Here is a 17,910-nt window from a genome sequence, read left to right as displayed (position 1 = left end):
AGGGTCTTTTGCACTGAGTCAGTTCTTTGCATCAGGTGGCCAAAATATTGGAGTTTCAGCTTCAGCATCAGTCCTTCTAATGAATATTCATTGGCCTATACCATTCATGGCCTATACCGTTAGTATTTCATATGTGCCCTTCACTGTTCTGAGTACCCTCTGCATATTCATTCATGGAATCCACACAACACCCCTAAGAAACTGATACTTTTATCCTTTCTTTCAGATTGCGGAAACCAAGACACAAAAGGTTAGGGAAGTGGCTCAGGGACAAATGTTCATTAAGTCAGAACTGAAACCCAAGCCAGGGTCAAACCCAAGGTATCTCTAGATATGTTGCTTTTGTTGTCTAGTTGCCAAGTTGTGTCCGACTCTTTGTGACTCCATGGACTGTAGCCCGTCTGGCTCCTCTGTGCAAGGGACTTCCCAGGCAAGAATACTGGAGTGGGTTGCCATTTCCTCCTCCCGGGGAGTCTTCCCACCCCAGGGATTGAACCTGAGTCTCTTACATCTCCTGCACTGGCAGGCGGATTCTTTACTACTGAGCCACCCGGGATGTGCCGCCCCACCCCCACTAGATGTCTCTTTCTATAATAAAATATCATATGCTTTATATGACATATATGTGTATATATGTATTTCTCTCTTTCTATTTCTGTAACAATTTAAAATCTTTTTCTTGCCAAACGGTGCATCCTGAATGTATCCATATCATTTAAAAACTTCATTCACAAAGCCACTTCCTTGTGGATTGTTGCTTTGATTACATTAATTAGATCATAAACAAGGCAGCATTGTGTTTACATTTTTTAAGTTATATACCTTAAGGCATGAAAATTAATTATCTCGAAAGCTCATAAAATTGAGAAAGATCTTTTTTTTTCCTATATCTCTTTATAGTTAAACATCTAAGAATAGCCTTTACCTTGTTAAAAAAAAAAAAAAAAGTACGTGCATACGGTTATTGGAGACTGCATGAAGCCTTCCTTTCCTGTTGGATGTTTCTGTGGTTTTAACACCGTGACAGGGCTCTGAGTGGTGGACCGTGTAGGCCCTTAAAGCAGGGTCACTTCAGTCCCCCGGGTCCTCAGATGTGATTTCCTCCCCCAGGTCCCGCCCCTTGAGAGAAGCCCGGTCAGGGTTTGCCGGGTGTGTGGGTGGGGTGGGGGGCGGGGACGGGGATTCCCGCAGCATCGCTCAAGCAGGGCCACCAGGGGGCGCTACCCTACCTGTCCTTGAAGACCTGGAGACAGGTGGGTTGTCACCTGCCTTGCTCGGGAGTAAGAGCTCAGCCTGGAGCAATAGGTCTGTGACACAGGGCTCTTCCTTCCACGCCATCCATGGTTGTTTTGAACACTGAACCTTGAAGCAGCTGAGAACTCTCGTTGCTGTCTGAGACAGCAAACAAGAATAATCCCGAATTGGGCTTTGTCACAAAAGGCAGATGACTGGGATCCCTTGGATCCTGGCCAAGTCACCTTGTCTAGCAAATGGAAAACCCTGGAAAGAAAATAAAAATCAAAGTTAAAGGGATCGGGCACATACGAGGGGGGCACCCATGACTTCTTGTCTTCCCCTTTCCAGTTAGGATTTGAGCAAGATTCCCCGATTTCCAAACATCAGCTGCAACCGGAATGTGTAGGAAGATACAGATGAGAGCTGTTGTTTTCCATGATGTCCAGAGGGGTAGAAATGACTTCAGAACAGAAGTCTGAAAACGAGCCTCTCTGACTCTTGGGGGAACTTCTGAGCGGGTGTGTCCCCTCCTGTGTGTCCCCAGCCCGAGGAGGCTCTTTGGAAGGGCGCGTGCCTCCCCGGGTCGGGACCACACCTGCTGTCTTCCAGGGGCCACGCGGGCTGCCCGGTTCCCCGGGGCAGAACCTGCGCGCATCCCTGACCCTTTGTTCTCTGCGCGAGAAGACGTGGTTCCACGCCAAGCACAAAACTTTCATGTTTGAAAAGACTGGGTTTAACTGCTGGTGGTCAGACCAACAGATTGGTATGTACCTGCATGGAGAGCACTCTGACCCAGCAAAACACTTCAGTGCTAAGAAGATGGAAAACCGTGGCATTTGCCATCTGACCCAGCAGGAGCCTGGGGCAGATGGAGCTCAACTTGGAAAGTCTGCTGCCGCTTTCTTTTTTTTTTTTTTCCTCCTGGTTGTTGTTGTAGCCCCAGGAGCAGATACTGCCTTTGGAACCTTCCTGTGGGCTGGCTTGGCCCGCCTCTGCCTCCCTGGGCAGGGGCTGGGGAACCAGGGTGTCAGGCTGCCCGAATACTTGGCACTGTTCTCGGGGGCACTGAGGGCTCCCTGCATGATCAAAGGCAGAGTCCGGGAGGTGGGGGCTCGGCAAGCGCTCGCCCTCCACTGGGCTCAGCCTGCTCTTGGCTGGGTGCTTTCTGGCTGCCTGAAATGACCAGCTTCTTGTAAGGTACAGTGTGTTCGATGTTGGGAATGGAGTGCCCGCTTTGGGGGCGGCTGGAGGGCGGTGTTGGAGAGGTGGGCCCTGGCTTTCTGGCTTATGAATAAGATGGCCCTGGCCTGTGTCAACCAGAAAAATGGCAAAGTGTTTGTCTTTTTAGTAAGCTGAGTGAATCTATTTGTTTCCTGATTTTTTTTGTTGTTGTTGGAAATGAAGGGATTGGAGCTATTTAGTTTTGCACAAGGTGGACCCAAATCGGCAGGGAGTCGGATTATAATTGCTAAGGAAATGAGCCGCACTCTGTGGATCCTGCCTGGTGGGCTCTGGAAAGAGGTTTTTTCCCCTGTAGTTTCTTCCTCCCTGCAAATCTTCCCTGGCTTTATTCTGAAGGTGCTTCTCTCCCCTTTCAGTTCTCCCAGCAGCCAGGGGGTGGGGACATCGTGTTGGCTTTGTGGCTCCATTCCAGAGCGCCTTAAGGAAGGTCCCAGAGGGAGCGCCACCTGGCATTGTGTGGACAGATGTCTGGATGGCGTGGTGCTGCGGTGGTTTTGTGGGGCAGGACCAGCCCTGGTTAGAGAAACAACAGATTAGACAGAAGTCAAACCCGCAGCCTGCTTTTCTTCCTTTAACAACACCTGTGGAGTTTATGAGTTCCTCGAGGGAAAATCTCAGAAATCTGCATGAGAATGGTGTTTCCTGCCAGGAAGACCTCAAAGAGTTTATAGGATGCCATCCTGCAGCCTGAATGCGTTTATAGCCATATCATATATACGGGGCTGACTCTCCCTACGCTCCTTGAGCATCACGCCCACTTTCCTATTGGAGGGCCCACCAAGGACATGGGAATGTCGTCTTGAGAGGCCTTTGCTTTTGGTTTTGTTTTCTGAAACTTTGGGCTCATCAGAGAAAAGTTGTCATTCTTGTGTGTTGGCTGAAAGATTCTTAGCTTTCTCTGTAGGGATGAGGGAGGAGGAAGGAACAGGGATCCGTGGCAGCTCAGACCTGAGCTGGAGTCTGGGAGGCTGACTCTGGTAGGGCCGGGTCGCTTACCTTCCGAGAGGCCCTGAGGTCAGCAGGGATTCTGGGAGAGGGCCGTCTCTCAGAAAGGGCTGAGTGGGAGGGTCTGAGGTCCTCCGGTGTGCTTTGGGTGCGACTCAGAGCGGAGGCAGATGGCAGAGGGAATGGAAGACCAACCTCTCGGAGGTCATGGATGCATTTTCTCTCTCGCGGACTTGAACTCCAGTCTGCACTCCCGGGTACGGCTGTTTTCTTCTCTGCCGTGGTGCCCTCTCCACGTGAGGCTTTGCATGTAGCTCGGTGGATGCTTGTGAGGGAACAGAATGCGAGCAAGGGGATAGCTGGAGGGTGCACTGAGCTCCTCTGACATCCCCTGGCCTCTGTCCTCCAGCACCGTGATGGCGACACCACCTCTGGCCTCTTCCTCTTTCTAAGTCCTGTCTCCCCATTATTCAGCCTCCGTGTGAGCCAGGCTTTGTGCCCTCTTGAAGTGAAGTGAAGTGAAGTGAAGTGAAGTCGCTCAGTCATGTCCAACTCTGTGACTCCATGGACTATAGCCCACCAGGCTCCTCTGTCTATGGGATTCTCCAGACAAGAACACTGGAGTGGGTTGCCATTTCTTTCTCCAGGGGATCTTCCCGACCCAGGGATCGAACCTGGGTCTCCCATATCACAGGCAGAGCCACCAGGCTTTACCCTCTGAGCCACCTTTCAGGCTATTCCCTCTGGAGTTTCAACATATTGTAATATTCTCCTACATTCCTCCTTAGGAAGCCTAGGCAATCTCTCTCCCAGGCAGTCTGTTCCGGCCGGCTTAAAGTCCTTGCCTGACTCTGCCGGGTTCAACCTGACTGTGTACGCAAGGCTCAGTCTAGACTGGCCCTCGTCACCCTCTATGCTTGCGCTCCATCATCTGGAAGGACGTGCATCACCAGTCACACGTAGGTGTCACCCCCCAGGGTCCCACCTGCGTGTGTTGCCCACCTCCTGCCCAAATGCCCTTCCTTCTCTCTGGCTGGCAAACCTGTGCTCATCCCCGGACTCAGCTCTTCTCAGAGTCGCCCCAAGACTGACCTGAGTCAGAACCTCCCCACCCATCTCGTTTCCTTCAGAGCTGCCCTCTTGCCTAAATCCCTGCTGAGGCAAGGGTCACACGGCCTTGTTTACCTGCACTCTCCTCCCTACCTGCGAGTTTCTGCAGGTCAGGGACTCTGTGGCTTTCACTTTCACCCTGAGCTCCAAGGGGAAATGAAATGTTTCTGCTGTGAATCCAAATTAGACTGTTTAAGCGTTGCAGGTCAAACCACGAATCTAAGAGGGAGGTTCTCTGCTTCTCACTTGGGAGGCAGAGAACAGACACGGAGTTGTTAATCAGTGTCTTAGGAGAGACCCAGCTGTCTGACCTCGGGCCTGAGACCTTCCAGACCTCTGGCCGTGTCTTCTCTTTGAGCCCAGGGGTGGCCCTGGGTGGAGGATGGGTCTCTCTCTCTGGCCGCCTGGGGGTAATGAACAGAGCTGATGGCTGCCCCTTTGGCAGACCTGCTCCCAAGAAAGTGTTCTGGGTTCTGTGGGTAGCGAGTGAGTGTGGTTGCCCCCTGCGGCAGTTGGAGCTTGCGTGGAGGTGGGGAAGGCAAACAGACTCTGTGTGGCTTTGTGGGGGGAGAAACCTGAAGCCTGGTGAGAGTGCTGGGTGGTGGGGGCAGAAGAGGGAGCCGTGACCTTTGGCCTTGGTGTCAGCCGAGGGAAGATCAGGCACAAACAGGGCCCCCGGGGCAGGAGAGTGTTCACGAGGAAAGAACAGAAGTGTACGTCGTGTGCTTGGATGCTCACAGGAAGGGCTCCCCTCTGACCCTGCTTGGAATAGAAGATAACCGCGTGAGTTCAGGTAACACCTGGGGCAGAGAGGCATGAGTGAAAGGGAAAGTCGCTCAGTCATGTCTGACTGTTTGCAGCCCCGTGGACTATACGTTCCATGGAATTCTCCAGGCCAGAATACTGGAGTGGGTAGCCTTTCCCTTTTTCAGAGGATCTTCCCAACATTGGTCTCCCACATTGCAGGCAGATTCTTTACGAGCTGAGCCGCAAGGGAAGCCTCAGAATACTGGAGTGGGTAGCCAATCCCTTCTCCAGTGGATCTTCCAACCCAGGAATCGAACCTGGGTCTCCTACATTGCAGGCGGATTCTTTACCAACTGAGCTATCAGAAGGGCATTAGGTAATACCCTTTCTGGATGACATCCTGGGGGCTGAAATGGAAACCTCCTCTGTGTCTGCTTGGTTCCTCCCTGGGGGCTTCCGAGGCTGCACGCGACGCTTTCCGCTTTCCCACAGGACCATGCTCCATCTCTGCCGTCTTCACTGTAACTTTGAGCACGCGGTCTTTCTCCCTCTGCCTCCTCTTAGGACTTATTATATGGGAAATAAAGAAGTGACTAGAACAGTTCCTGTTGTCAAGGAGCTTCACATCTTGAGAGGAAGGGAGAGAAGCTGTGTGGAAATGATTCCTATCTCCTTGGAAAGGTACATTGCAATCGATGTACCCCTAAAGGAAGCCGATTTAATTGTTGCTACTGGAATACAGTGAATCAAGTCAAGATCTATGATGTGCTAAGTTGGCATCTAGAAAGGAGATTTATGATCAGTGAATTCCAGTTTAAGACAGAAAACTAGAATTTGTTAAAATCTGCTATGTGCCAACAACCCTAGACATGTTAGTTTGCTTAGTCCTCGTTATCACTCTGGGAGGTGCTTTGTATTTGTATTATGCTTATTTTAGAACTCTCTTTCTTTCTTTCTTTGGCTGCACAGGTCTTAGTTGTGACACATGGGATCTAGTCCCCTGACCAGGGATTGAACCCAGACCCCCTGCATTGGGAGTGAGGAGTCCTAGCCACTGGGCCACCAGGGAAGTCCTTATCTTCATTTTACAAATGAGGAAATCGAGGTTCAGAGAGGTTAGGTAACTTACCCAAGGCCACACAGCTCAAAAGGAGCATAGTCATAAATTAAGCTGCTGTTGGTCTTATTCCAAAGTACATGCTTTTTACTACTCAGCAGGCAGATTACGGGGCTTCCCTGGTGGTAAAGAGTCTGTCTGCCAGTGCAGGAGACACCAGAGACAAAGATTTGATCCCTGGGTCGGGAAGATCCCCTGTAGAAGTACTTCCCCTCCAGTATTCTTGCCTGAGAAATCCCATGGACAGAGGAGCCTGGAGGTCTGCAGTCCGTGGCGTTGCAGAAAAAATCTTAGTGATCAAACAACAATGAGGCAGATTATGAGCACTTTTGCATTTGAAAGATTGTTTGCAGTTGGTAAAGTCCAACTTGACTGAAGGGTTTAATATCTCACAATGAAAGGGACCTGCAGGGCCGTCTCTGAGAGTCCTGCTGGTTTTGACCTAAGTGGATAGTATGGCTTAGAACCAAAGAGCTTGCGCCCAGCACGCTCTGCGTGGTGAGATCTGGGTGGGGAAGGGCTGGCTCTGAAGGGTGAGCAGCAGGCTTTATTTTTATGAGTGGAGTGACCAGTGTGCAGCAGCCAGGGATACGCAGAGCTGGGTGTTATCTCAGGAAGTGAGATCCAGCCATTCCGGGAACTAATAACTGTTGTTGACAGATAGGAGCTCTGGGTTTAATTTAAGTAGAGGTGCCTCGTTACTTGACCAATAAAAGGCAAAGTGCATGGTGCTCAGAAAGGAACAGCGGAATCACTGTGGACCCAGAGTTAAGCTGGACACAGCACTCTTCAGGGTCCCCAGTCAGTGCTGGTGAGCTTTTTTCTGTTTTAAAGGGTTTTTGATGTGGAGCTTTTTTTAAAGTCTTTATTGAATTTGTTACAGTACTGCTTCTGTTTTGTTTTGTTTTCTTGGCCCTGAGACATCTTAGCTCCTTGACCAGGGAATGAACTTGCACCCCCTGCATTAGAAGGTGAAGTCTTAACCACTGGACCATCAGGGAAGAGCTTTTTTCTTTTTAATATTTATTTATTTAGCTTCACCAGGTCTTAGTTGTGGCACATGGGATCTTTAATGTCAGCATGTGGGATCTAGTCTCCCGACTGGGGATGGAACCCAGGCTCCCTGCATTCGGAGCCAAGAATCCTAGCCACTGGACCACCAGGGAGACCCCCCTGGTGAGCTTTTAAAGTGAAATGGATTTTCTGCCACTGGGGCAAAACTTTTGATAATTCTATTCTTTAAAAAGTAAAGATAGAAAAAGGTCACTTCAAGGAAAGGCTGGTGCTAGCATATTTTTCTTTGGAAGGGCTGGAGTCTAGTTTAATCCCTGCTTTAATCTCCAGGAAAGAGCTGGTCGGGCTGTCAGAGAGGGGACACTGTCCAGACCCTGGGGGATGGCCAGCTGGTTGGTTTGTTCTTCCTCTGAAGCTGCAGTGAGCCTGGTCAACCTCCTCCCTCCGGGAGACCTGGCTTCAGGTAGCATTCTTAAAATGCTCTTGATTTTCTCTGTCTGGCTAGAAATGTTTCTTTTTAAGTTTGGGGCTCTTCATTTGCTGAGGCTGTGTTTTCTTGTCACGGCAGCCCTCGTTTTGGTAAAATGCTACTAAGGAAGAGCCCAAGATTTCTAACCAAAATGTTTGGCATGTTTGGACAAGTGGACACCATTAATAAAAACAGTAAGAACTTGAAAAAAATGCTCCCTTTTTTGAAATCACTAAAAGCCACGATTCACTTGCTTAGGGCCCTTCTAAATCTGAAATTGTCTCAAATGTGACATTCTGGACATTCTCTTGAGCTCATCCTGCCTCAGTTTCCAAAAATATAAAGTGAGAACCATGCTATGTGCATTTTTAGGGCCATGGTGATGATGAAATAAATGATAAACATAAACCAAGAGAAAGGTCTGCACCAAGTGAACCTAATAATTGATGACTGTTACTTTGATTCTTACGTAAAATGCTCTTGGGGTTTTTGTTGCATTGCTAAAGGAAATGATAAAGATGTGAATGAAGACAATAAATTCTTTTAAATCCCAGACACAATCTCTTCATGCAAAATGAAGACAATGGTACTTTGGCCACATGACTGCTGGCACAAAATAGATGCTAAACAAATGTTGGTTTTCTTATTCTTTCATTCAAATTTGGCCCCTAAATATATGTGTGTGCTAAGTCACTTCAGTCTGACTCTTTGCAACCCCTTGGTCTGTAGCCCACCAAGCTCCTCTGTCCATGGGATTCTCCAGGCAAGAATACTGGAGAGAGTTGCCATGCCCTCCTCCAGGGGATTGTCTGACTCAGGGATTGAACTCATGTCTCATGTCTTCTGCACGTGGGTTCTTTACCACTAGCGCCACCTGTGAAATCCCATATGTATGTACGTATATATATACATATACATATATACACATCTGTCTATTTATAAATTACATAATGGACTCCAGTATATTCTGTATATTATAAAATATATACTGACAAATAATATCATGATTAGAGAAAATAGATATGAACAGGGGTTTTTATATTTTCTTTTTTGTTCTCCTTGGATGTAATTCTGCGTCTATGTATGCATGCATGCTAAGTTGCTTCAGGCGTGCCTGACTCTTTATGACCCCATGGACTGTAGCCCTCCAGGTTCCTCTGTCCATGGGATTCTCCAGGCAAGAATACTGGAGTGGGTTGCCATGCCCTCCTCCAAGGGATCTTCCTGACCTAGGGATCAAACCCACGTCTCTTATGTCTCCTGAATTGCAGTGGATTCTTGACTGCTGAGCCACTGGGGAAGCCTATACTGTATATGTAAACTGCATATGTAAGTACTGTAATAGGGACTTTATAAGGTCAGTCATATGGTTCAGTGAGTATGGGTAGAATCTTCTATGAATGGGTGCCAAGTCTCTCCAGTCATGTCCAGCTGTTTACGACCCCATGGACTGTAGCCTGACTGGCGTCTCTGTCCATGGGATTTGCCAGGGAAGAAAACCAGAGGGATTGCCATTTCCTCCTCCAGGGGATCATCCCAGCCCAGGTATCGCACCCCAGTCTTGTACATCTCCTGCATTGTTAGGCGGGTTCTTTACCAATAGCGCCACCTGGGAAGTCTCCTATGAGTAATTGCAGGAAGGCAATGGCACCGCACTCCAGTACCCTTGCCTGGAAAATCCCATGGATGGAGGAGCTTGGAAGGCTGCAGTCCATGGCGTCGCTAAGTCGGACATGACTGAGCGACTTCACTTTCACTTTTCACTTTCATGCATTGGAGAAGGAAATGGCAACCCACTCCAGTGTTCTTGCCTGGAGGATCCCAGGGACAGGGGAGCCTGGTGGGCTGCCGTCTATGGGGTCACACAGAGTCGGACACGACTGAAGTGACTTGGCAATAGCAATGGGCTCCCAGAGCACCAACAAGAACGTTTAGCACAAGAGGATGTCTGGTTTTGGGTGTGTGTGTCTGCTTAGTCTGGTGAGGCCAACTTTCCAGTGCTGTCCTCTGAAAGTTTGGAAGAATGCTGTAGCTTTCTGTAAAACTGGGAAATGCCTTGTCACCACTGGCGGAAACCACTAGCAGGTAATGGTAATACAGATGTATAACTCTTCAGCTGAGGATGTCTGAGATTTTCTTTCTTTTTTTTTTTTTTTTAGTTTTTTATTTTTTAAATTTTAAAATCTTTAATTCTTACATGCGTTCCCAAACATGAACCCCCCTCCCACCTCCCTCCCCACAACATCTCTCTGGGTCATCCCCATGCACCAGCCCCAAGCATGCTGTATCCTGCGTCAGACATAGATGGGCGATTCAATTCTTACATGATAGTATACATGTTAGAATGCCATTCTCCCAAATCATCCCACCCTCTCCCTCTCCCTCTGAGTCCAAAAGTCCATTATACACATCTGTGTCTTTTTTCCTGTCTTGCATACAGGGTCGTCATTGTGATCTTCCTAAATTCCATATATATGTGTTAGTATACTGTATTGGTGTTTTTCTTTCTGGCTTACTTCACTCTGTATAATCGGCTCCAGTTTCATCCATCTCATCAGAACTGATTCAAATGAATTCTTTTTAATGGCTGAGTAATACTCCATTGTGTATATGTACCACAGCTTTCTTATCCATTCATCTGCTGATGGACATCTAGGTTGTTTCCATATCCTGGCTATTATAAACAGTGCTGCGATGAACATTGGGGTACATGTGTCTCTTTCAATTCTGGTTTCCTCGGTGTGTATGCCCAGCAGTGGGATTGCTGGGTCATAAGGTAGTTCTATTTGCAATTTTTTAAGGAATCTCCACACTGTTCTCCATAGTGGCTGTACTAGCTTGCATTCCCACCAACAGTGTAGGAGGGTTCCCTTTTCTCCACACCCTCTCCAGCATTTATTGCTTGCAGATTTTTGGATCGCAGCCATTCTGACTGGTGTGAAGTGGTACCTCATTGTGGTTTTGATTTGCATTTCTCTAATAATGAGTGATGTTGAGCATCTTTTCATGTGTTTGTTAGCCATCCGTATGTCTTCTTCGGAGAAATGTCTATTTAGTTCTTTGGCCCATTTTTTGATTGGGTTGTTTATTTTTCTGGAATTGAGCTGCATAAGTTGCTTGTATATTTTTGAGATTAGTTGTTTGTCAGTTGCTTCATTTGCTATTATTTTCTCCCATTCAGAAGGCTGTCTTTTCACCTTGCTTATATTTTCCTTTGTTGTGCAGAAGCTTTTAATTTTAATTAGATCCCATTTGTTTATTTTTGCTTTTATTTCCAGAATTCTGGGAGGTGGATCATAGAGGATCCTGCTGTGATTTATGTCTGAGAGTGTTTTGCGTATGTTCTCCTCTAGGAGTTTTATAGTTTCTGATCTTACATTTAGATCTTTAATCCATTTTGAGTTTATTTTTGTGTGTGGTGTTAGAAAGTGATCTAGTTTCATTCTTTTGCAAGTGGTTGACCAGTTTTCCCAGCACCACTTGTTAAAGAGATTGTCTTTACTCCATTATATATTCTTGCCTCCTTTGTCAAAGATAAGGTGTCCATATGTGTGTGGATTTATCTCTGGGCTTTCTATTTTGTTCCATTGATCTATATGTCTGTCTTTGTGCCAGTACCATACTGTCTTGATGACTGTGGCTTTGTAGTAGAGCCTGAAGTCAGGCAAGTTGATTCCTCCAGTTCCATTCTTCTTTCTCAAGATTGCTTTGGCTATTCGAGGTTTTTTGTATTTCCATACAAATCTTGAAATTATTTGTTCTAGTTCTGTGAAAAATATGGCTGGTAGCTTGATAGGGATTGCATTGAATTTGTAAATTGCTTTGGGTAGTATACTCATTTTCACTATATTGATTCTTCCAATCCATGAACATGGTATATTTCTCCGTCTATTAGTGTCCTCTTTGATTTCTTTCATCAGTGTTTTATAGTTTTCTATATATAGGTTTTTAGTTTCTTTAGGTAGATATATTCCTAAGTATTTTATTCTTTTCGTTGCAATAGTGAATGGAATTGTTTCCTTAATTTCTTTTTCTACTTTCTCATTATTCGTGTATAGGAATGCAAGGGATTTCTGTATGTTGATTTTATATCCTGCAACTTTACTATGTTCATTGATTAGCTCTAGTAATTTTCTGGTGGAGTCTTTAGGGTTTTCCAGGTAGAGGATCATGTCATCTGCAAACAGTGAGAGTTTTACTTCTTCTTTTCCAATTTGGATTCCTTTTATTTCTTTTTCTGCTCTGATTGCTGTGGCCAAAACTTCCAGAACTATGTTGAATAGTAGCGGTGAAAGTGGACACCCTTGTAGGATGTCTGAGATTTTCAATTCTGCCAGTTTAAACTTATTAACACCGTGTTTCATGGAAGATTCTTCAAGATGGGCTTTTAATTCCAGACCAGGCACGAGCTATGTGACATTAGACAGCTGTCCCAACTTCTCTGAGCCTTAGTTTCTTCATCTATAAAGTTAGGATACAGACAGGGAGAGAAATAATGATCTGATAGGACTGTTGCTAAGATTAAAATCACTGATGCTTACAGTGATGCTTAGCAGGGTGGCTTGCCTTTGCCGGAGGTCTATAGTTCACCTGATCTTCAGTTGCTCTTCTACTTAGATTCTGTGGGACATCTGCCATCAGTTTTTATGACTGCATTTTATTTTTTAAAAGTAATCTTCAGTTTTTAATAAAAATAAACATGCTCTCAGTCCAAAAAATTAAATGTTATAAACTTTAAAATGAAAAGTAGGACTTCCCTGGTGGTCCAGTGGGGGAGGACTCTGCTTCTATTGCAGGGGACACAGGTTCAATCTCTGGCTGGGGAAGTCAGGGCCCACATGCTGCTCGGTGTATAATGTCTGTACTTCTTAGTGCATATACAAGTTATGGTAATACTATATTAATGTGCAATAGAATTATGTCTAAAAAATGTATGTACCCCAATTAAAAAATACTTTACTGCTAAAAAAAATATTAACCATATGTCAGCCTTCAGTGAGTTAGAATCTTATTGCTGGTGGAGGGTTGGAAATATTGTGAGAATTACCAAAAATGTAACCGAGACAGGAAGTGAGCAAAGCCTGTTTTTTGTTTTTATTTTTTTATTGGTGTATAATAAATCTACGTGGTTATGTTAGTTTCAAGTGTACAGCAAAGTAATTCCGTGATATGCATATTTATATATATACATTCTTTTTCAGATTCCTTTCCATCCTAGGTTATTATGAGATATTGAGGAGAGTTCCCTGTGCTATGTACTAGGCCCTTGTTGTTTACCTAGTTTATATACAGTAATATATTTATGTTAATTGCCACTCCTAATTTAACTCCACCAGGCCTCCTGCCTCCAGGTATTCCCTCCAGTTTTATTCCAAACATCTCTGTCCACCTGACCTGCTTAAAACCTGACCTTTATCATTATAAATCCCTCATTCTGAAGCCTCAGGGTTGTCACCTACTAAAGCAGTGGGCTTCCGTGGTGGCTTAGCAGTAAAGAACTCACCTGCCAATGCAGGAGACCCAGATTCAATCCCTGGGTCAGAAAGATCCCCTGAGAAGGATATGGCAACCCACTCCAGTATCCTTGCCTAGAGACTCCCATGGACAGGGGAGTCTGACAGGCTGTGGTCCATGCGGTTGCAAAAGAGTTGGACACGACTCAGCCACTAAATAACCACAGTAACGACAAAGCAGCGTCTAATTTTTACTCTCACTTCTGTTTTTTTCCACCATAGTTCCATCTTCACTACTTGTCGAAAGCCCTCGTTTTCTTTTTCTAGAGCATGTCTGTATTCGTGGAGCTTTCTTGACTTTGTACCCTCCTGTTTCTTTCTCAATTGCTGGTCTCAATTTTTGGCCAAAAATACCCTACTGTTTCTTTTGGCCTATTTTGGGTACCAGCCCCTTTGAACCACTCAAGTTCTCATTGATTCCCCTGAAGACCTCCGCTCCCCCGCCTTACGTTGTAGAAACTATGGACTATAGTACTTTTTGTCACTTGTCATTTATGATATGATCTGACATTTCTTTTAATTTATTTGGCTCCATCTGATCTTAGTTGTGACATGCAGGATCTTTGGTTGAGGCCTGTGGGATCTTGTTCCTGGACCAGGAATTGATCCCGGGCCTCCTTGCATTGGGAGTGCGAAGTCTTAGCCACTGGACTCCCAGGGAAGTCCTGATCTGAAATTCTAGTCTTTCCACATGCCTGTTCCATTTAGCTAGAAGTGAATGATCCTGCCCTGACTACCAAGTGCTCTGCTAGGCACCTTCATTTTCTGTCTCTTGTATACCCCATGATGACCAGGTGGTCCTTCAGAGTGCCCATTTTACAGATGAGAATACTGAGGCCTAGTGACTCGCTTTCTCTCTCTCCATCTCACACCAGGCATCTGTGCATTAAGGTGAAGGCCATGGTGACAGGCACTGCTTCAGATTCTATGGTTGAAGAGCATTGCCCACCAGTGTTGGGAAGGGCTGGGCCAGGCCTTGGAAGGCAGGCAGTGGAGGGGTGGGGGGAAACGAACCCCCTTGGTTTGCAGACTGGAGTCACTGCAGCAAGACAATATTGCAGAGGCAGTGCCCAGGGAGCAGCGGTCAGAGCCCAGCCCTGGAGGTCACAGGTGTTGACCTGGATCCACAAAGCATGGAGGAGGGGTTCAGCTTTGGGGTTTGGTGCTGAGTGAGGCTTTTCTCTCTCCTGACTTCTGACTCCCCCATCTGATGGTTGGGGGCTCCTCGCAGGCCAGCGAGCCCCAGCAGGGCCGGCATCTCAGCCTACTCTGCCTCTGATCCCAGGCTCTGCCCCCGGTGGGTGGTCTTGTGTGTGAGCTGGAGCATTGCTGGGGTGGGTAGAAAGTTCCCACGCTGCTCGAGGTGGTGCAGGGGGACAAACAGCAAGGGCCACGACGTTGTCAGATGGTTCTCACACTCTTCCTCAGTTCCCAGCCCTTGCTTCGGCTTTCAAATGCCTCATTGGATTGGGAGTGGGGTCAGTTTCTCTCTCCCTCTGTGCTTCTAGACTTTAAAGCTTTGGTGTGTGCTTAGGGTTGTAAAATGAAATTTCCACTTTTTTGAGTGTGAGCACTCTTTCATGTTTTGTCCCTTTTGTGTTTCTTCCTCCCTCCCCAACCCCTCCTCCACCCTCAAGTCTGTTTTCTTTCCACAAGACTTCTTGCAGGTTGTTTATCATCTCCGAGGCTAAGATTCGGAACCCCATCTTTAAACTGGGCTTCATAATATCGCCCATGCGTGTTGAGCAACAGAACAAGCCTGGTGCCTGGCACTCGGAAGCCGGACAGTGTTCATTTTCTTTCTTCCTCTTTACGGCTCTGTCCACACCAGGCATTGCTCTATCTTAACCCCTGGAGTCCTCTAGGCTCAAGGTACTGATTGGGCATCTGGTGCATAGGACCTTGGGAAGGAAGAGATGTTCTGGATGCCCTGAGCGTTTCTTTCAACCCTCGAGCATGCTTCTGCAGGGGCTCCTCGTAAAATGGGCTGGACTTTAAGCTGCTTTCTGTGCGTTAAGCTCTTCAGACAAAGATCTATAGAAACAGGAGCCGTTCGTGATGTTAATTGGCGGCAGCTTTCCATGGACCACCCCGAATGGAAATGCAGGCAAGGGCCCCCAGATGTGGCCAGGAATCCCTCTTTCTTGGATTGAAGGATGCAGCCAGTTGAGAGGAAACGCAGACGCAGAGCCCTGGAGCCTCTTCTGACTGTTCCGGTGGCTCCGCCGCTGCCCTCTGTCTTTCAGGAGCACTTTCTTTTTGTTGGGGCTAATTCCTGTAGCAACCCCTCCCACCAGCTCATTTCCCCAGGCTGTGAGCTGGGGCTGACCAAGGAGGTGTGGCGGAGCGGGGCGGGGAACCTGTACTCAGGAGTTATTGCCATAAGCAGGAAGTGTTTGTTTCCATTTACTGTTAGTTGGAAGAAGGAAGGCTGGACCTTTCTTCCAACAGAAGCAGAAATCAGCCTGAGGACTGATTTTACCCTCATGAGGGGAACCGGAGCTCCTTAGGGCACCAGTGGTCCCGTCTTGAAATTGCTCAGCCGCCTGTAGCACGAGGACTCGGAGAATCTCCTACCTACCTCTTAAATCAACGTGATCTGTGAGGTGGTGTCTGGCATGTGAAGCTAGTCTCACAACTAGTGTGGCTGGCTGTGTGTCACTGTAATGAAGCAGGAAGCCCGTGTCCTGAGGTCACGTCGGGGCTGGCATCTTCTGCCATTTTTTCGGCCGCACCAAGTAGCTTGCGGGATCTTAGTTCCCTGACCAGGGATCGAACCCGTATCCCCTGCTGTGGAAGCACAGAGTCCTAATCGTTGGACTCCCAGAAAATTCCCCATCTTGTGCTATTTAAAGTCAAATATCACTTTAAGAATCAACGGACACACGAAATAGACGAGAGCATAGAAAAGCTGAATAATCTGTTTTCATCCCTTTAAGAGTCTATCTTTTCTTATATGATTTGTAAAAATCCATCCAGCATCTGTCTAAAAGAAACCCTTAACAAATTTCAAAAGTAGTTTTTAAAGGCCACGGTTGTGATTATCCAATGAAAATTAGAAATACATAATAGAAGGCTAATTCTTCTTCCTCTCAAATTTTGACTGTTTAGAAATTAAACCTACATTTCTGGATAACTACTGGGTCAAAAAAGGAATCAAAAGGGAGATCGTAAACTATCCAAAAAGAAACGAAAGGGGACCTCTTTACACTAAACCTAGGGCTCACAGCATAAGAAGCACTCGGGAAAACGTATAGCCTTAAATATCTTCACTATCAAAGCAGTCATATGGAAAATAAACATGAGGATAAAGTAGTCATTTTAGGAAGTTTGGTGAAAAGTAAAACACGTTAAACTAAAAGGAAACAGGGCGATCTAAACAAAAAACTAAATGAAATAGAAAATAATCAGAACACATTAGAAAGGAATATACATTTAAATGCCAGTTCTTGGCCAGGACTAAAATAGAGATTTAACCATATGTCTGATCCCAGAGAAATGTCTGCGCGAGTATCTGAACCTTCCCTCAAGGGAATGCAATGCAACCATTAAAACGGTTCTGACAGCCTTTGTAGGAGGATTGGGGGAAATGTTTATGTCAAATGAGAAGGGCAGAATCAAAAAGTTTATCATAGAGTGATAGAGCTATGTGGATACAGCCTTCCATGTCCCTCCTGTTTCCCGGGGAATTAAGTCTGCAAAGAGTACATCAGAGTATCAGAGAGAATGGAGTATTGACAAGTGCTCAACGCAGAGGCAGGGTGCAGACATTGTCTGATGGAAGGAAGGACCACATACTATATGATTCTATTAACCTGTGTCTACAGACATTAGGTGGCTGGCTAGGGCTGGAGGATCGGGGTCTTGGGGGTCAGAGCTAAAGGGTATGAGGTTTCTTTTGGGGATAAGGACAACGTTCTAACATCAGTTGTGTGATGCTTGTACCACATGTGAGTATACTAAAAACCATTTATTTGCACCCTTAAAAAATTGAAGTATAATTTATTTACAGTGTTGTGTTAGTTTCTGGTGTATAGCAAAGTGATTCAGTTATGCATATATATGTTCTTTTTCATAGTCTTTTCCATTATAGTTCATTACAAGATATTGTTATATATAGTTCCTGGTAGGAACTTTATTGGAGAAGGCAATGGCAACCCACTCCAGTACTCTTGCCTGGAAACTCACATGAATCGAGGAGCCTGGTAGGCTGCAGTCCATGGGGTTGCACAGAGTCGGACACGACTGAAGCGACTTAGCAGCAGCAGGAGCTTTATGGTAGGACCTTATTGTTTATCTGTTTTATGTGTAGCAGGTGAATGGGATGGTAAGTAAGTTAGATCTTAAGCTGCTACAAAAAAAAAAAAAATCACATTGATTATCTTGGGGTATGAACGCAATGATTTTCCTCCTGGTTTTCCACCCTCTTCTCTAATTCCCAGATTTCCAGATGTAATTCTGTATTATTTGTCTAATGGAAACCACAATAAAGTAATAAACACTGTAAAGCAAGAATG

General features: G+C 46.2%; 1 protein-coding gene across 20 annotated transcripts in view; it reads left to right on the top strand.

The window, feature by feature from the left end:
• Window positions 1-17,910, top strand: part of GREB1 (growth regulation by estrogen in breast cancer 1) — a 128,930-nt gene that overhangs the window by 41,833 nt on the left and 69,187 nt on the right. The window contains exon 1 of one of the 20 annotated variants that reach the window (XM_018055639.1): window positions 1,500-2,433. The exons of 18 other annotated variants lie outside the window; for them this stretch is intronic. The gene's annotated coding sequence lies outside the window, so the exon portion shown is untranslated. Of the gene's footprint in view, window positions 1-1,499; window positions 2,434-6,403; window positions 7,209-17,910 lie in introns of those variants that run through there. One more of the 20 variants, XM_018055640.1, reaches the window with a different exon arrangement.

This window comes from Capra hircus, chromosome 11 (genome assembly GCF_001704415.2).
Source record: "Capra hircus breed San Clemente chromosome 11, ASM170441v1, whole genome shotgun sequence".
Lineage (NCBI taxonomy): Eukaryota > Metazoa > Chordata > Mammalia > Artiodactyla > Bovidae > Capra > Capra hircus.
This window is presented reverse-complemented; position numbering and strand designations above follow the sequence as displayed.